Source organism: Diplotaxodon limnothrissa, linkage group LG9, assembly GCF_057381915.1.
Source record: "Diplotaxodon limnothrissa isolate DT_005_m linkage group LG9, D_limnothrissa_male_GT1.1, whole genome shotgun sequence".
Taxonomy (NCBI): Eukaryota; Metazoa; Chordata; class Actinopteri; order Cichliformes; family Cichlidae; genus Diplotaxodon; species Diplotaxodon limnothrissa.
Window position 1 is genome coordinate 21524734 of NC_140604.1, and position 18830 is coordinate 21543563.

General features: G+C 42.9%; 1 protein-coding gene across 1 annotated transcript in view; it reads left to right on the forward strand.

The window, feature by feature from the left end:
- Positions 1-18830, forward strand: part of cyribb (CYFIP related Rac1 interactor Bb) — a 41993-nt gene that overhangs the window by 5534 nt on the left and 17629 nt on the right. Inside the window, exon 2 of the mRNA XM_085362240.1 lies at positions 9171-9259. The gene's annotated coding sequence lies outside the window, so the exon portion shown is untranslated. The remainder of the gene's footprint in view (positions 1-9170; positions 9260-18830) is intronic.

The window sequence follows — 18830 nt, forward strand, 5'->3', positions numbered from 1 at the left end:
GTTTGTAGCTTTTGGCGGGGACGAGTAATATGCTTTTGATATGTGGCTCTGATGTTTATGAGTCAGTGTGTGTGTGCCAGTTTCTAATCTGCAGGGCTGGCTGTGCTGGTAGACTTGAGCATTCCTCTCAACTTTCTCACTTCCGTCTGTGATCCTGCTTCATCTGAAGCCCAAAGCGTGCACATAATGAGAAAAGAAAGCAATCTTGTTTCTTTTCTTTTTCTTTTTGCTCTTGTAAGCAGGCATCTGACGGCCTTTAATGGGATGCTCACTATTTCCTGCTTGGTGTATGCACCAGCAGCAGCATCTCCAATGGAAATATGAAGCGAGGTGGACTTTGCCATGAGAAACTGCTGTTTAAGTGGTCAAGTCTTCTCAGTATTCTTAGTTGTGTTTTTGGACACAGACTTTCAGATGTATGATTTGTTTCCAAGTAAAATTTTCCACTGTTAAAGGGCAAAAAGGTCACATTTGAGGCCTGAGGGGGACGGTGGTGTGTGATAGCTTTCAGTGCTCAAACCAGAAACCACAGTTTGAGTCGTACAAGGAAACGATTTTTACTCTTAGATTTGTGTTATTTTAAGTGTTATTGTCACCGGAAAGGAGTCGGTTAAGTTTAGGGACTAAAATCGACTCAGGTTTAGGAAGGAAAAACTACTCGTTAGGTTTAGGCACAAAACAGCTCGGCTAGGCTTAGGCATTAAATGGTTGTTCTAGACTTAGACTTAAATTGCTCAGTTAGGTTTAGGTTTTATACTACTCAGCTAGGGTAAGGCATTTAGGAAAGGAAAACTATTAAGTTAGATTAAGGCATTAAATTATTCATGTTGGTTTAGGCATTAAAATAGACTTGTTTAAGTTAAGGTATTGAAAACGACTTTAAGTATAGGCACTCTGTTGGGTTTAGCAAAAACTAAAAGTCAGTTAGGTTCAGGTATTAAATTATTTGGTTAGGATTAGGTATGAAAAACTACTGTTAGGTTTTAGCAATAAAAATGAAACTAGCTGATTAAGTTTGTAAAGAGCTCGTGGTTTGGGTGAGACTACCGTGGTTCTCACTTTTTCAAAGCTAGTTTCATCGGTTGCCATGGTGACAGGACCTCTCTGAGGAGTCTGGTGTCTTACATGGTGCAGAAGCGATAGACTTCCCCTTACAATACATTAGTTTCCTAATTGACATCTTGCCATGAGACTGGGCTGTAGTATACCACATTAAGACAATAAATATCACTGCTCACTCAATGAGAAGGAAAAAACACTGTGCTCCTACCCCCACACTCATGCACTGAAAACCCCTTCAGGCTCACACTAGAGAAAATCTACTTTCACTTCATCCTGCTGCATTGAGAGAAATATTCACTCATGACAAAAGCCACAGTGGGGATTTTTATTTTATTTTATTTTTTTGTGATAACATGTCAGATTCAACAGGCATGAGATTCTCATGCGGCTGCCTACATTTTCAGCAGACGCTCAGAGCAGACGTGCTACCACAGATGGCAAATCAGCATGGTACAAATCCAGTTTTTGCATGAAAGTGTTGCTGTGCTGCCCCCGCACCAAACCTCCCATTTCACATAGTATTAAAGCTGTTATATAAAAACGAGTCGCTCCCACTTTCACCCCAATTGCCTGTACATTGTGTAGTCAGGTCTAGAATTTCCTGCTTGCTTCAACCTGATGTAGTACATCTGAATATACATCCTTATGTGAAATAATGTAATGGTGCTTAATATTTTGTTCAGCCAAAATACTCTATTTAGTCCATTAGTCAACAAAAATGATTTTCTGTTTTATGGCATTTTAAATTGAATATTTGTGGTGTGGGGCTTAAAAGGAGTAATTGGAAGATGTCCCCTTGGATTCTGGGTAAACTGTAATGGACATTTTAGAAATTTTATGACACTTTATTGATAATAACCAGGGTTTAATGGGATTTGGCATTAAACCCTGGTACTTAGAAGTACGCTTAGAAGTACATTTTGTTAGGTATACCTGTTTAACTGCTTATTAATGCAAATATCTAATCGGCCGGTCACATGGCAGCAGATTTAAACTGAGCATCAATTGGCATGGTTGTTGGTGACAGATGGGCTGGTCTGAGTCTTTTCAGAAACTGGTAATCGCCTGGGATTTTCCCACTCGACAATCTCTCGGATTTACTGAGAAATATCCAGTGAGCAGCAGTTCTCTGGGTGAAAGTGGCTTGCTGATGCCAGAGGGCAGAGGAGAAAGGCCAGACTGGTTTGAACTCAGTTGTAACATAATGTTTAAACCAAGGTATGCAGATGAGCACCTCTGAACACACAGCACATCGAACTTATAGCAGCAGAAGACCACACTGGGTGACCCTCATGTCAACTAACAGGAAACTGTGGCTACAGTTTTCACAGGCTCACCAGAAATGGTGCAAAGGACATGAAAGCATGCTGCCTTTGATCAAAAGTTCAGGCTGGTGCTGGTTGGGATGTACGCAGTCCAATAGAACATCTCTGTGATGTGATGAGACAGAAGATTCTCCTCCAGGATGTGCAGATGATGACAGCAACTTTTTTTAAAAAATTTTTATTTTTTTATTTTTTATACCATCTTGTACCACCAGCTTTTTTAAAATTAAAATTCTGGCTTTCAAGTATTATGTTTAACAGTTCCCTTGTTAACTCTTTCAAATCAAATCTATGTTATTTAAAAAAAAAATCACAATCTAAGTATCTTCTTAGTATCAAAGACATTTATAATGGATCTGTGTGCCAGCGTCTGGTTGCGTGATTGACTGTAGATCCCTGGCACGGTGTAAATATTCCTGTCCAGCAGAGAGGAACGAGCCCTAAACAAGCATTTGTTGTGTCATTTCAGTTCAAGCATCTCCGGCCCGTGTAAGCGATCTGTGGGAGATTGCTTAATGAAATGATTTTCCACAGAGGCTCCGCTGTGCTCTGCGGGCTTCAGTAATTTCAGTCACACAGCCGATATCCCTCGTCAGTCCTCAGCTCTCGCTCGCCAGAGGGGAAAGGGGAATACAAGTTGTCATGACAACCCAAGTTTTTATGGAAGATTTATTCAGAGGTGTCGAAACTAACAGCGTGAGGGACAGTTTTAAGTCCCAGTGTCACTTTCTTCATTTTGGTTCTGGAGATGCTCACAAGTCTTTTGCCGCTCTCTCTCTCTCTCCTCGACTGCACAGCCAGCATTTTCCATCTAGGCTCCATCATCACAAGAAAACATCCGCCTTTGAAGTTTCATTCATACAGCTGCAGTATTGTAAAACACACTACACAGGTGAGATTGGAGGTGTTGTCAGTTTTGGAAAGAAAGTTGGAGCTTATGATCACATAATGTCGGTGACCCAAATGTCATGTTGAGTGTAAATGTTTAAAATCTCTAGGTTTCTAAGCACATCACAAGTTGTGTGTTTTTTTTTGTTTTTTTTGTGTTTTTTTTTTTAATCACTCTGTATTAAAAAAAAAAATCCCCATTTAAGTCCTTCAAACAGCTGTAAGTATTTAAAAATCCATCTACACCTTGTTAACTTTCCATCCAACTTCTTAAGCACTTATTCAGTTAAGGGTTGCAGGAGTACTGGGGCTTATCCCCGTATGTTGTTGGGTGTGAGGTGGGGTTACCCAGTACAGGTCAACAGGCAATCACAGGGCCAACACACTCACATTTGCACCTACAACCGACTTAACCATTTAACCTAACATGCATTTCTTTGGTCTGTGGGAGGAAGCTGGAGTACCCTCATGGAGCCCATGAAGGCATGAGGAGAACATGCAAGTAGAGCAGGGCGATATGACCAAAAATATTTATCACGATAGACATTTGAAAATTTGTGATAACGATATAACTGACGATATAATTGACACTAGAAAAAATACTTTGCAACTCCACAACTTTATTAGTGCACCCCCCCCCCCCCAAAAAAAACCCCATCAATGTATTTTCACTTCAACAAGCAGCTGTTTTTTTTTATGTGCATTAAAGTTATATAAAAATTTAAGAGTGAAAATGCAAATTCCTCGCTGACAGTTCAACCAAAAGGCATTTTCAGTGGAAATTGGCCGACATATCCTCAGCATAACCATGTATAATATCCACAAAACTTAAAAAGAGGTTATACACACACAATACTGTAATACTATATTGAAGCACAGTACGTATCACTCCGAAGCTCCTGCCTACGACAGCCGTAATGCTCCGACAATCCATCAAGCGGTGCGGCTTCGTAGCTTAGCAAAGTCGTACTAAAACATTTGACAGATTTTCGAGCGCCGTGTACATAAAATCGTTTCGAGGTCAGTAAACACAACCAGAATTCATACATAAGGCACACGGGGTTATAAGGGGCACTGTCGATTTTCAGAAAAATCAAAGGATTGATTTTAAGTGTGCCGTATTTTCCAAAAAACATGGTAATAACGACGGCCCGCTAGCATGCTCTACCAAAAATAGTGCTTTGTTGTGTATCTGATGGACGAAAGCCAAACCAGTTCCACATCACTGAAGTTGGAGCATTTTTACAAACCAATTCTGGTTCATCCGTTTCATTCAACGATCCGCTTTCGCCCTTCTCATTCTCCGCCATGCTTTTTCCGCCATGTGCGTATGAAAACAAAGATACTGCGCATGTGCGTTTTACCCATATTCTATCGCGATATTTCATTTTCTTATCGTTGCCCAACATTATACCGGTATTACCGTGAATGGTATGATATGGCAGAGCCATACATGCAAGCTCCACACAAAGGCCTCCGATGGCTTAGGCAGTTCAAATATTCTTTTACAACTGAAACATCTGAAGCTCAAAATTGGTTTTATCCATGTGGATGACAACCCGATGTGCTCCAAATCTCACTGATTACCTTATGCAGCACATGTTTTAGTGTTTGTAGTGCACACAGCATCAGGGCCACACACGCTGTCCCACATTTATTGAGTCCTTCATGTGGCTGAGTAGAATTAAAGCCAAACAAGTGTACACGGTGTGTTAGCTTATTGCTCCTGCAATCCGAGAGAGCACAGTCCAATATGAGTTTGCTACACAAGCACTTATTGTTGGAGCTTTTGTGATCCAACAGCAAAACTGTAATATTTTATACACTGTGCAGAACAGACCAATCCAGCTCTGGTATGCAGCGACCCTGCCCCCCTTTTTTGTTTTTTCATAATCAAAACAAGGAAATAAATGAAGGAGCAGGAAGTGAGCACATGGTTAGGAGAAAGCTCGTTGCCATGCCACTCCAGCATGTAGTTCGCTGGAGTTTTTGTTTATGTTTGTAACTGGAGTGTAATGAAAATTGCATTTAGCCGCTCCTTCTGTCTTGGTTTTATTTAGATTGACCATGTTCGGATGAAGTACCTGTTGGGAAAAGCGTAGCTGCCTCTGAGGTGACTAAAACCCCAAACTGTGAAACGCCCACATCGGTTAACTGTTAACTGTTTTGTCTCTGATTGCTTTGATTTTTTTTTTTTTTTTTTTTTTTTTTTTTTAAACACTGCTTGGAGGAGTGAGCAAAGTTGAATCACCGCTCGCACACATGCTCACACACAGCCTGAGTGCGCTGAATGAGCTCATCGTGTGGGTCTTTTCCTGCAGCAGCACTCAAGTGAATGACTGTGTACTTCTGCACTCACAGGTTGAGCCATGCACCTCAAAAGCATGGTGGTGGTTAGAAGAACTGATCTTAGTCATTTGCCCCAGGATAATCTGATTTAATTTACAGGCGAGAGAGAGAGAGAGAGAGAGAGCGAGCTTGGGCAGCCTCGTATTTATTGTATTAGCTGTAACAAAGCACTATGAAGTAGCATCTAACCTATGTGCTTGACTTTTTAGCCAAGCTAGCAGCTCGCCTGCACTCCAGTGCTTTCTTCACATGTAAATGTCTCATCAGTTGAATGGATTCTGATGAAGTTTTGTACAGTCACAACTCTGGCTCTAACACAACCACAGTGATATGTTGGATGATGCCTGGTTCTACTGGAGGTTTCTTCCTATTAAAAGGGAGTTTTTCCTTCTCATTGTCACCAAGCGCTTGCTCAAAGAGCATCATGTGATTGCTGGGATTTTCTCTGTATTATTGTACAATGTCTACCTTAAAATGGAAATGAATTTCCATCCACTAGCACGATCAGACAATACAATCTGTGTTGGGTTAAGCCCCTCTGCACTTTGTGTTAAGTCCATGTACTAAACACAAACTACGTGACCCACTGATTTATCATCAACATGTGGCAACTCCAGTATCAAGGTTGTGAAGTGATTAAAAAAAAAAAAAATCACTTCACTAGAATTGTTATGAAGAGAGTGGCGATTATAACATGAGTCTATGGCAGGGGAGGGAAACTCCAGGCCTCGAGGGCATCCTTGAGCCAACACAGCTGATTTAAATGGCTAAATGACCTCCTCAAAATGTCCTGAAGTTCTCCAGAGGCCTGCTAATGAACTAATCATTATGGGGTGCAACAATACTGGTATCGAACAATAAAATTTTTTTTAATTTATTTTATCAACTTTTCTTCTGACGATGCTGTCTGTGTTGAGAGCTAAGTGGATCTGCGTTCGACTACTCCGCCTAGGCTGCACTGTCGAGCGCAGATCCACTGAGCGCAGCGCAGTTGCAACATGGCAACTGCCTCAACAACCTCCCCCACCCTCATTCAGATCTGGCCTTTGGAACTATTTTGGTTTTCATGTGAAGTATGACCCTGATGGTAAACGCGTCATGGACAAATTTAAAACAGTATGTCTGATGTGCCACGCAATGCTCAATTACATGGGTGGCAACTAGTGCGTTAGCGCAGTTAGCTCGTTAACGTGCTGACGCCGTCCAGCCCCACGCACAGGGCGATCCGCGGTAACTCGTTAACGGAGATTTGCTGCGTTATGGCCACGTTAATGTCATTTTAACGAGATTAACGCTGACAGCACTAGTGGGAATATGACTGCACATTTACACTGACATCATCATTGGAACGAGCCATTTCTCTGTAATAAACTCTTTTCCAAAGATGAGTGATTTCTCGATCAAATTTGTTTTTTTTATTACTTTATTTCAGCAACATTCAATTTAAAAACTGTACTTTTGAGTTAAAATATATATTTATAATTTCAATAAATTAAAATGGCAGGAACATTTTTTTTGTATCGAAAAAATATTGAACCCTGACACCAAAGTATGAACCAACCCTGAATTTTGTGTATCGTTGCACCCCTACTAATCATGTGATTCAGGTGTGTTGACCCAGGGTGAGATCTAAAACCTGCAGGACACCAGCCTTCAAGGCCTGGAGTTGCCCACCCCTGGTCTATGGGGATCACTAAACTCACTTATGGGGCCGGCCACATGTGGCTGTTAGAGGAACTGCAGTTTCAGGCACTACAGATTTGTCTTCATTTTCCAGCCCTGGAGGACGTGGCTTGATTTAGTATTAAGTCAGAACAGTTGGCATACACAGACTTTAAAGGAAGCAGTTTATGCACAGTAGACTTCTGAGTAGTTGGATTTTCTTATTCCTCAAGTATTGTTTTAATATTTTTAATTACATTTTGCATGAAAGTCTATCTACAATGGCAAGACTAATGGAACTTTAATTTTAATAGTCTGTGGGACTTGTGCAGAATCACAAGTCTAACAGTATATCAAGTATGAATGGTATGCTTTCTGAAAACTCAATAAAAACACTTTGATTATTATTAACAGTATATCAAAATGCTGTCTTTTTTTTACTGCCACGCCTCTCTGCTGTAATGTAGCTGATTAAATATCCTGCCATGCTGTGTCTTCAGCAGCTGACTTGCACTGTTTGATATTACAGAACCAAACCTTAACTGTAGCACCACAGCTGACATACTGCTCTGCATGATGTAGGCTTAAATGTAACCTCAAGCGATATTCAAGCGATGATTTGGCTGTATGTTGTGACCCCAGCTGTGTTTGAGATGCATAGCGGACTCCCATGATGCCCTGCTACAAATGTTTCCTATGGCATGTCAGCTCTGTTGGATTAAGAGCAAGTCACATTACATTAACGGGGAGAAAAGTAAAATAGGAGAGGCTGTTACACCCCCTTTTTTCAGGTTCACAAGAATGTATCTTCCTTGTTTAGTCTTATTTTCTTCTTCTCTGGTTTCTCGTGTGTAGCTTAGCCCTTTGACAGTGTCTTATTTCATCACGTTTGCCCTCTGCTCAACAAGTCTCTCTCAGGCTTCACTGTTCTTGTGGTTCTGGGGTTTGAAGTCTGATCACATTCATGCATGACCAGCACTGATGCCACCGCTGTGCATTTGTATGCAGGCTGGCGAGAAGAGAGCTGCCTCGGTCCTAATGGTCTCACAGTCTACTGAGCGTGCACTCTCAATCAGGGCTGCATGACTTGTGAAACGAGCTTGTGGCTTGCAGAGACTGTTGAATCTTGAAACTGAGAGTCGTGAGGTTATTCTCTTCTTATTTAGACCTAAGAACCAACCAGATGCACAAAACGTGTGCTAAACGTTTCAGTCGCTTCGATTTCTTATTAATGTGGCGGGTTTAGGCGTTTCCACATCTCAATAAAAGGACTCAAACGTGAGTGGGGTGAGTGAGTTGTGCTGTAGTCCTCTTACAGGAGGAAGCGTGGAGTCTTGTAGAAAACCTGAAGTGAATCAGAGGAAGTGTTACACAATAGGAAGTGGTGTGCTTTTTTTCATGCGATTCTGTTTGTTCCATGCTTCTTTTTTTCTCCTTTCTAAAAATTCACTTACTCTGGCCCATATTTCTCAAGGTAGTCGCATTAGGATAGAACAGGCCAGTTATTGCCTATTGTTTGTGTTTGCATTTTCTCTCATAGTGCTGTGTTTCCTTTTTTGTGTGCTACAGCTCATTTTAAAAGGGAACCCAAAGACAGGCAGTCATTTCTAAAGGGTGTAACCAGTATGTGTGAAGTGTGCAACAGTAGTGTTGTCCAATTTTGGTAAAGTCAAAATGCACAAAATAGTTGCTTAGCTGTGGAGTTTTTTTTGTTGTTTTTGTTTTGTTTTTTTGGTGCATTTCAAATAATTTAGTTGAACTTTGTCTGCAGGAGGAGCAGTGATGCCACGTCTTGTTATCTCTAGTTGCGGATGTTTTTTAGGATTTTTTTCAAGCTCTAGATTGTAAAGTTTTATGTTTTGTTGCTGTTGATCTTTGTTTCAGAGGCTGACCTCTGCTGGAGGACTGTGACCCCGGGGCCACCTGCCAGGCCGGGCCTCCCTGCTCCTGCCAGACACACAGCTCCACTGCTGGTAAGTCCTAAAAGATGCTTTTCTGTTGATGTGCTAATCAAATAGGGAAAAAACTGGAACGGTTCATAATAATTTAAACTTTCAATGACAAATCTTTGTGCCGTGTTGTGGCAACATGTAAACACAAAGCAGGAAATTCACTCTGCAAAGCAAATGCATGTCCGGACAGTGCTCACTAAGTCAGACTGCTCAATGATTATATTAGCTTTGAACCTCATACTGCACGCTAGTCTGTGGTTATTTCCATTGGAACAGTATAAAATTCCCATTCAAAGTCCGCAAGTTGCACACGTGCATCATTTTCATCAATGCAAAAATTGAAGCTATTTTTATCCTCAGCATCTTTCTTTTCCCACCCCTGATTACCATCTGCTTATCTGCTGTTATTTTGTTTGCATGTCTATTTATACCTGCACATATTCACAACTGATATGTTTCCTTATTTGCATTCACTGCAGGTGCTTAAAGGCTTTTGAGATCATCATAAATACTGCCGTCATTCATTTGTGTAACTATATTTTTCCAGTTGTTTAGGTCATTGGCACATACTGAAGCGCGTTGAATTGAATGGAAGCATTTCCCTAAATAGAGGCTGAGTCAGTTCATTTTGCTTTCTTTCCACTGCTAGTGTTTTTTTTTTTTTTCCATGCTAATGTGGGATCAGTATAGGTGGGAGAAAATTCAGTTAGCTGCTGTTTCTATTACAAAGTTTGGCTTCAATCACAAACAGAAGTGGCATACTTTGCATTCTCAGGCCAGATCTCAGGGAAAATTGGTTATAAAGCACATTTTTAAGGGAAAATTGAGGCCAGGTCACTAGGTGCTTGAGTTTCTGTGTCTTTTCACCTCAGACTATCCCAATTTAACAAATCTCTGAGCATAAAAGTGCATTCACTCGTAAAAATAATTAGAAAATCTTCACCATTTATCTTCTTGTCGCTGGTGGAAGAGCTACTGCTGTAATGGCCCGCGTTCATAAAATTTCAGCCTACTTTTCTGACAACCATCACCTCATCTCATTGACGTTTAAGCATTAGTAGCTCTCTGTGCACAAATACAGACATGTCATTATGTAAGACCGCCTGTGGTGCACCTATGCCTGTTATAGTCCTAATGTGCAGTGCTGTGGGTGTATGTGTAATGCTGGCACAGGAAATGAAATGCATTGTGGGCCATAAAAAGGAGTTGAGTAATGTAGGTGCTCCCGGCTTCCTGTCCCCCCCATCAAGGCCAGAGTGTTTATATAACCACAGGGCACGGGGTCACGGCTCCCGTGATGAGCTGGCAGCTCTGGTGGTGGACGGTGTTTAGTAGTTGGTCAATTGTGGACTCAAACTCACTCCTGGTGATTTTAGACGAATATTTTAGTGCTGTGTCGTTCATCTCTCCCTGCTCGTATGCGTGCCCATCCCTGTTGTATTTTCCTCTGTGTCTCCTTGGAGATTGTTACCATGCCACACAGCTATCATTTGATTGGCTCAGCTGTGGAGCTGGAATGCTAGGCTGCTTTGACAGCTAAGCCTCAGGTGGTTCATATATAGGATTGCTAAGTCAGTGTGTGTCCCCATGTGAGGCTTGTAGTGTGTATGCGTGTGTATAGGCTAATGCTTCTGCAGTGCCTTATTGAGACTCAAATCTATTCACTTAAATCGGCCTGAACGGTTGCTGTTTTGGTTGCTGTGCAGTATACGACCCTGCAGCGGTGCAGGGGAACAAACATGTGATGGACTATACGTGAAGAAAGGGAATGAGTTAATGCAGCAGCCTGAGGTCTGTGTGGAAGGGCGGATTAACCCTGCTTAAACCAGGGGGAGGGTGGTAGCCATAGATGAAGCTGTTCTTGGCTCTTATAATTGGATCAATACTGCCCCCAGCTGGTGAAGCCTTGAAGTGTTATTGTTATGGACATGAATGCAAAATATGTGTAATTGTCTTCTATATATAGCTCTAAACTTGCACTAAATTACAGATAGAAGCTGTTTTTAGACCAGTTTAAGTGATTCAGCTGGTAGATCACATAATAAGCTGTTATTATTATTATTATTATTATTATTATTATTTATTTATTTATTTATTTATTTATTTATTACATACTAAATGAATATCAGTTTCTCCACTCCTGACTCAGCATATGGAAGCTGTTCTGGCCTCCTGCTCTCAGCCAACCCCACCCTCTGACTAGGTCATTTGAGATGATGCGTCTGAAAGGGTGTAATATGTAGAGTGGCTCGTTATGTCAGTTAAAAGCCCCCAGCTTCTCCTAGGTTATCTATTATTTATGCCGCTGGAGGCTTGACGCCGTGTAACTTCCTGCCCAGGTTTTCCGTCAGGAAGCTCGCAGACTGCGGCCATATGCGCCAGAAAAACCGAACATGTGGAAAGCTAGTTTTAAACTTGGAACTGACATATATTATTTCTATTTCTTGTCAATGGAAATAGTGTCATTTTCCCCCAAGAGATATGGGAGCGTTTAGCCTTAAATAGTTGTTAACACCGGATGGCGCTGTTGGATCTGGCATCAGACCTTCTCTCCAACTTAGTAAAATGAAATTTGCAAGCCTTGCAGAAGTATTCTGCAGGGTTTCCATCAAGAGACAGTTTACAGTAAAATCAGTTTATTGTAAATATTCCCACTTCCTGTTTGCATTTGTAAAAGTAAACAAAAAGATGCATAAATGTGCCGGTACAAGCTTTGGGAGTGGCTCTCATCCTTCCTGCCTTCTCTGCACAGCTGCTTTCCTCCTCCAGATGGCACTCGCCTCCTACTCAATATAAATGTCAGTTCTCTACAATCTGACACTCATCATCACTCCCAAACCTCCTCTGTGCCCCACCCAAAATCCTGTTGGGGTAATATTCTGCAGGAGGAAAAAACATGCAAGGATTATGTTTGATTCTAAAATTGAAATTAGGCTTAAATTGGAAATTCATCTCTTCCCGAATGCTTTTGTAAGTAAGATTAAAAGATGCTGCTGATGTTGGTGAACTCAAAGGTCAGGCAAGTAATGATGGTTTAGGGTGGGGTGGGGGCGTTGTTTCTGCAGAGGAACGAGGGAGAATGTATGTGAATGGATTTAGGAGGCAGATGCCCCGAGGGAGGTGGCACTTAGAACAGGACAGCGAGTCAATGCTAACCCCACTCCCTGTTAATGATCTCCTCACACATACCAGGAAGAAGTCAGAGGACTCTCAAGGGCAGAGTGGGAGGGTGTGAAGGGCCTGGCTCTGAGGTGGATGGAGCAGAAAATGAAAAAGTAAATTTATATGAAAGATGATGCAAATGTCACTGAGCCTCCTGATTTGAATATTTTTAAAATAAGGAGGATTGATCTGAAATTAACATCATCCAGCCTGTGAGCCCTGCTCTCTCTCTCTCTTCCCTGTCTGTTGGTGTGACTGAAGAGCGGCACTAAGAGCCTCTCCACAGAGCTCAATGAAGCCCGCGTTTTAGCTGACTCTGGTGCATCTGCCTGTTGCCATGGTTTCCATCTTTCATCAGGTGCCGTCCAGAAAGCAGCGCTTAGCAGAGGATGAGGCGCTCCCGCTTTCATCCTTCCCCTCTGATCTGCTTCTCTGGACAGAACGGCAGTTTTCATAACTGAGTTCGTTACAGCTGTTGGCGACAGGGGATGTTTTTAGCTGGAGAAAGACGAGACGGCCGATACCGGATGTCACCTCAAGTGACGCCGTCTGTCTTCCTGTAGGTTTGTTTTGATTTGCCCCGAATCTGGGTGAGTGGGGTATTAGCCGATGTTTACGCGGGTGCAACAATACAGAGGCGTGGCTACGAGTTCAGAGAGTTCACCCACATAAACAAACAAATCGTAGCCTGCCCCCGCTGCTCCTCCCTTTTTCTCGTCACCTTGCACCCCCCAAGCAATTTTTAGTCAGCTGGGTGAGATCGGTAGGAGATAGTTGGGGTGGGTGGGGGGTGAGGAGGAGATGAGGGGGGGGGGGGGGGGGGGGGGGGGGTTAGGGGGAAATGGGGACGCATGCCAGTCCCATTTGGGAAGTGCTCCCCCATTTTCTGCCTGTCGAGTCAGGCCAGTGTCAGCGAGCTCCGGCGGGTCCAGGTCTGGCCGAGTGGGCTAATGCGATGTGGCGTGTCACCCGGGGAATCTAGGTCAAGTTTAAAGCTGCCTAGTTCTGCCCGCCTCTGCCGCAGTGTGACGCTTCAAATCCCTCCCCTTCCACGCACGCAATAATATTCAGCACGCGTCCATACCTGCACTTTTATTTTGCATTTGTTTTATATTTTAATCATTTCACCCTGATCAAAATGAGCTCTGCATTTCCTGTTACAGGCTGTGTTTATTGCAAGCATAAACACACTCATCTCTCACACACATGCCTTGCCCCATCCCACCCCCACTCCTACCCCTATCCACACACACAAACACAGACAGACACCCCAGGCAAGCTCTCAGCCCGTCCACGGCAGAGCCCACGTGACGCTCCGCGCGGAGGCTGGGGAAGGGAGGGCGTTGTTTTTCCCTCCATAGTAAAGCAGCGGGGCACGTGGATTCTCATGCTGCAGCCGAGTAGTGGAATGTCAGCACTATCCCTCCCTCGCATCAGCCAGCTTTCCAGTTGCCCCGAGCCGTTTCTGCAAGGATGGCCGCGGCAGTGCTCTGTTTCAGCCCTGTCCCGCTTTTTATTAAATGGAGAGGCACAGAGCTGGGAGATGTTTTTAAAAAAAGGCAGTGCCATTCTGAGGTCAGGCTGCTGCATGGGCGTGGCACTGTTTTGGTCTCTTCACCGAATGGGCTTGAACCTCCCTCCACCGTCTGTAATCTGCACATATTTGTTTTGGATTGTAGCTTCAGTCGGATGACATTTTCCTGGAATAATGGCAGGGTGTCAGTGTGAAAGTCCGCCTTTATCGTGTTTTTATTGCAACGATCTGCACGTGTTCAGCAGTAAAACTAGATTTTCATCTTTAATAAAAATTAGAGAATTTGCTGAGCTACACAGAAAAATGAAATCACATCCAATCCAGTCACTAACAGATGGGTTCAGACACTTCTCCATCATCTGTAGTTGATTTTACTATCCTGCTAATCCGCTGTTTTTGGCGCATTACCTCATCTGTATTAATATATTCGTGCGCTTTCAAGTCTTACTACTACTGTACTCGCTCTTCACCGGGAGCTCGAACCTGATTGGCTGCTGCATTCTTTTCAATGGCACCAAATTTTTTTCGACTCCATGGATACAGCGAGCTGTTGGTTAGGCCGGCTCAGCCAATGGGAGAGCTGCGCGGGCTCCAGCTTGTCAGATTCTGCCCCCTGGCCTTGGAGGCAGCCCTCCCCTCCCTTCCCACCCTCATTGAGAGCACGCGATGTCTCAGCGGGGGGGTTCAAAACAACACCAAGATTGTCGTCGGCTTCTCTGTGGTGCCCAGGACATGCCAGGACTGCTGGGTACTGCTCAAACTCTCTTTAATATAGTGTCTGCACTTTCTTCACTACGCTATCACTAAGCAACCAGTTACACTTAGTTACACAAATTGTTGGAAATACATCTTTAAAGAAAAAGTCCAAATAAACAGCAAAGTCAGTTATCTGTAAGTGGTTCTTTTGATGAATTTTGGTGGAAGAAATTTGCATAATGGACAGATTTAATTTGCTCTTTTTTTCTTTTCTCTGGACTTTAAGATTCTCTAGTGGACTTTGAAACGCAGCCACGCAAATCCCCGTCCTTTAAATGACCTCATTTTAAACGGCACAGGGGAGCAGCGCCGGGCCTGCAAGGCTGCCAGTGCCCTCGTTGAAGCGCTGCAAGCCCAGGCTGCTCTGCCCAGTCAGCGAGCAGCTGAAAGGTGGCAGTAGAAGATAATGATGATGGAGATGGTGTTGGGGTAGTGCCCACATCATCCAGCAGGGTGAAGTCGGTGACAGCTCTCATCGCTTTCCGAGGCTGCATCAGGTGCCGCTTTCCGACAGCCAGTGAGGTGCTGGCGTTGGCACGGTCAGACATTCAGGTCACATTAGAGGAGGGTAGTTTGATGAGACCGGACAAGGCAGGTGGGGCTTTGCAGGTGGTCTGTGGATTTGGCTGGTGACACAGTTTGTAGAGGCGCTTTTGAAGTAAATAAAAGTTAAAAAAAAATCACTGTTCATCCACTGATTTCATGCTGATGCACAGGAAATCAGAGAGAAGCTCATTTTAAATGCACACCAAATATTTATTAGAATATATTCAAGTTAAATTTAGGATTCCTACTACCAAATATTTATTTTTTGATATAATCTATTACTTGTAACAAAACAACTAAATAAAAACAAAACAGTGCAAATGACGACTTGGACAAATTCAGCTTCAACTCGTCATTCAGTCATTTAAAAACTGTCTGCTCATCGCACTTCGAAAAAAAAAAGAAAAAAAAAGGGACATGACCCAGTGCTCGGTTTTCAACATTCAAGAATCCTCCCTACACGATGCATCTCATGCATTTTAAAAGCGCCCTGTCTCAACCTCTGCTCCTGACTGCTGAGTGCGTACTTTGCTCTGTCGCAGCACCTCCCTGTCTTCCAGAATCACCTGCGCTGGCGTGATTTGCCCCCGTCTCTGCAGACCCTCGCTCGAACGTTTTGGCTCTTCACCTGCCACTCATCTCGGGTGACATCTGCCTGCCAAAATTGAATTGCGTCACTGTTCTGCCCCGACCCCTCTCTCGCAAAGCCCGTCCATCTCCACCCCGTCACCGAGGGCTAAGGCTGCCACCGTTTCTCTCTCTACAAACTGTAGCAGATCTCTGACTTATCAAATGTCTGTCAGCCTCTGTAGCTCTGCACTTTCGAGGAGTCGGAGGATTGACAGCAGAGAGCGGCGCAAGGGTGTCGCTTTTCATTGCACAACTCGCAGCTGACTTGTGAGAATGTGTGTGTGTGTACATATACAGTATATATACTGTATGTGTGGGTCTTCGTCGCCTCCTCATACCTGCAAAGCACTTGAAGATCATCATAGCCACAAAAACTGGGTAGTTTTCACAGGCCCTACATAAATAACCATAAATCATACTGGGTGGTAACAAATTCCAGTTAACAGTGAGTGAGGGCACACTGGTAAATTTGTGTGACTTTGATTGGCCTACCTGCAGTAAAGTTAGGAGTTTGTTTCCAGAAACACACTTGACAGAAATCTTTTCATTGTCCTGCTCTCCTTTTTTTTTTTTTTTTTTTTTGCCCATTATAGGCAAACAAAACTTAAACATATAATTGTATTGCAGTGCTCTGGTTTTCCTACGGGTGTGGCAAAAACATCTTCCTCCAAGGATCAGAAACCCTGGTGCTGTAGTTGTATAAAAGTATGACTCACTTCTGGTAGCAAGTCTCTAAACAAATCTCAGCTCCTGTCTTCAAATGCGTCTGGTCACCTATTTTGGGCATATTCATTTTTTGAGCAGAATTAACATTTTCCTTTGAAACTTTAAGTTAATAGAATAACCAGTAAAATCTGGTTAGCTAGCTTAAAAAGTTTGTCTCTAAATGAGATTTATCTCCTGGAAGTTAACCACCATCCTTGCTGGTGCAGAAATCTCCAGCTGATCTCAATTCTGGATAATTGGACTGCGGTGTCTTTATGTCCCTGCAAATACAGATTCTGTGCTCAGGCTTTGCTTTGGTTTTGGTGCTGCTCTATCTGTACTCCATTTAACATCTGTTTACCCAGTTAATCTTAATAGTTTAAGGCACTTAAAACAAAAAGCTCAACACTGACCACGCTGACCATTGATCAGTTTTAATGATATCAATGATGTTATTATTTCTGCTTACAGGCCAAATTCTTTGACTCTCACTGATCAGCTTTCTGTACAGCAAGAAATTGGCACACCTAGGTTTTAACTCATTCACTGCCATTGACGTCTATAGCCGTCAATTGCAGTGAATGAGTCAATGGGTTTAACTCATTCACTGCCAATGGCTGGCAGTGAATGAGTTAAGCAGGAACTCGTTTGTTTTATTATCAGAGTACATTTAAAAAAAAAAAAAAGAAGCTTGCACGTGGCTCAGGTGTGCAGAAGCTCCACTGAAATGAATTTGAGCTCATTGTTGTGTAATGTGACTGTCAGAAACACTGCTAAGCAGCATTGATCACAGGAAGAGACAAACTTGGAGGGATGCTGTTTGGATTTGGTTCCCGTTCTTAGCTGGACCACGATTGTGATCCTGTCTGGTTCACTTTCTGTTCTGTAGAGGTTTTTGAAGCTTTTTGCTTTAGTAGACAGTTTAGTAGAGAGTGGGTCAGGAAAGCAGAGAGAGCAACTGAGGTGAAAATGCACGAGCTTCTGGTTGGTCTGCTGCATTTCAGCCTTGGGGCGTATGGTCGCCTGCTCACCTTGTGAGCTAAACTGGTGCCTGTCCTGTACAGTTTATTAGTCTTAGAAACCATGAAGAAGATGTACAAATGACCTGTTGTGCTTTGTTTGATGGAAGGATGGATTATATGGATCATATTAAACAGCTGCTGTTCAAACCTTAATGGGGAGCAGCGAATCAGAAGAAACTTAAAGGGAGGAAAGCTAAACCAGCTCGTTTCAGACTGACCCAAGGATTATTTTGAACCACGAATCATGCAAAGCTACTCCAGTGGAGTCCAAACGTGAAGCTAGAAATGAGCTTAAGAGGTCCACTTTGATACCCTATGCCAGGGGTGTCCTGCAGGTTTTAGATCTCACCCTGGGTCAACATACCTGAATCAAATAAGTAGTTCATTACCAGGCCTCTGGAGAACTTCAAGACATGTTGAGGAGGTAATTTAGCCATTTAAATCAGCTGTGTCGGATCAAGGACACATCTAACCTGACCTGCAGTACACTGGCCCTTGAGGCCTGGAGCTGGACACCCCTGCCTTATGCTCTAAAAAGGTGCAATGGTCACTGGTTAATAAATATTAAAAAAATATATGCTTTAGGTTTCTGTATCATGCTGCTGTCTTAGGCTGGGATTATAGCTACACTCTCTACAGACACCACAGACAAGTACTCGATCCTATTGTAGTTTTCTCGAGGCTGTGGTTGGTGCCTTGTAGCATAGCATCTTGTGGACAAATCCAGGTGGTCCAAACCTGGTAGACACGGAGCCTCGCAGTCATCGTCTGATGAGGAAATTCACTCAACTTGCAAATTTATGGATTGCAAAACTGTAACTCTGGCCTTATATTTACTGCTGTAGCACAGTGCAAGTGTTTTGTTTACTGTACCACATTCATCGTACATGTTTGCATTGCCAAGGCATGTTTAATATTAATGTGATGTTTGGGCAGCTGCATTATCTGATTGTGCAGAGACTATTAAGTGAATTTCTTAGTACTGCTCTAAGTCTGATTCACTTACAGTAAACAGAGAAGGCCTTTATGAATGTTTGATTGGATGCACTGTGCAGCAAACAGTTACATACTTCATGCATAACATAAATTATGAGCGATATCCCTGCGGACGATGGTAAAATGGATTAGTTTGCATGCGGCTGCCCGTAAAGGTTTGCCAATGCTGGGAAGAAGTTTAGCAAAGCAGAAGTCAAACTGTTTGTTATTTTTGGGGCCTTTTTTTGGTTTGACATCTGGT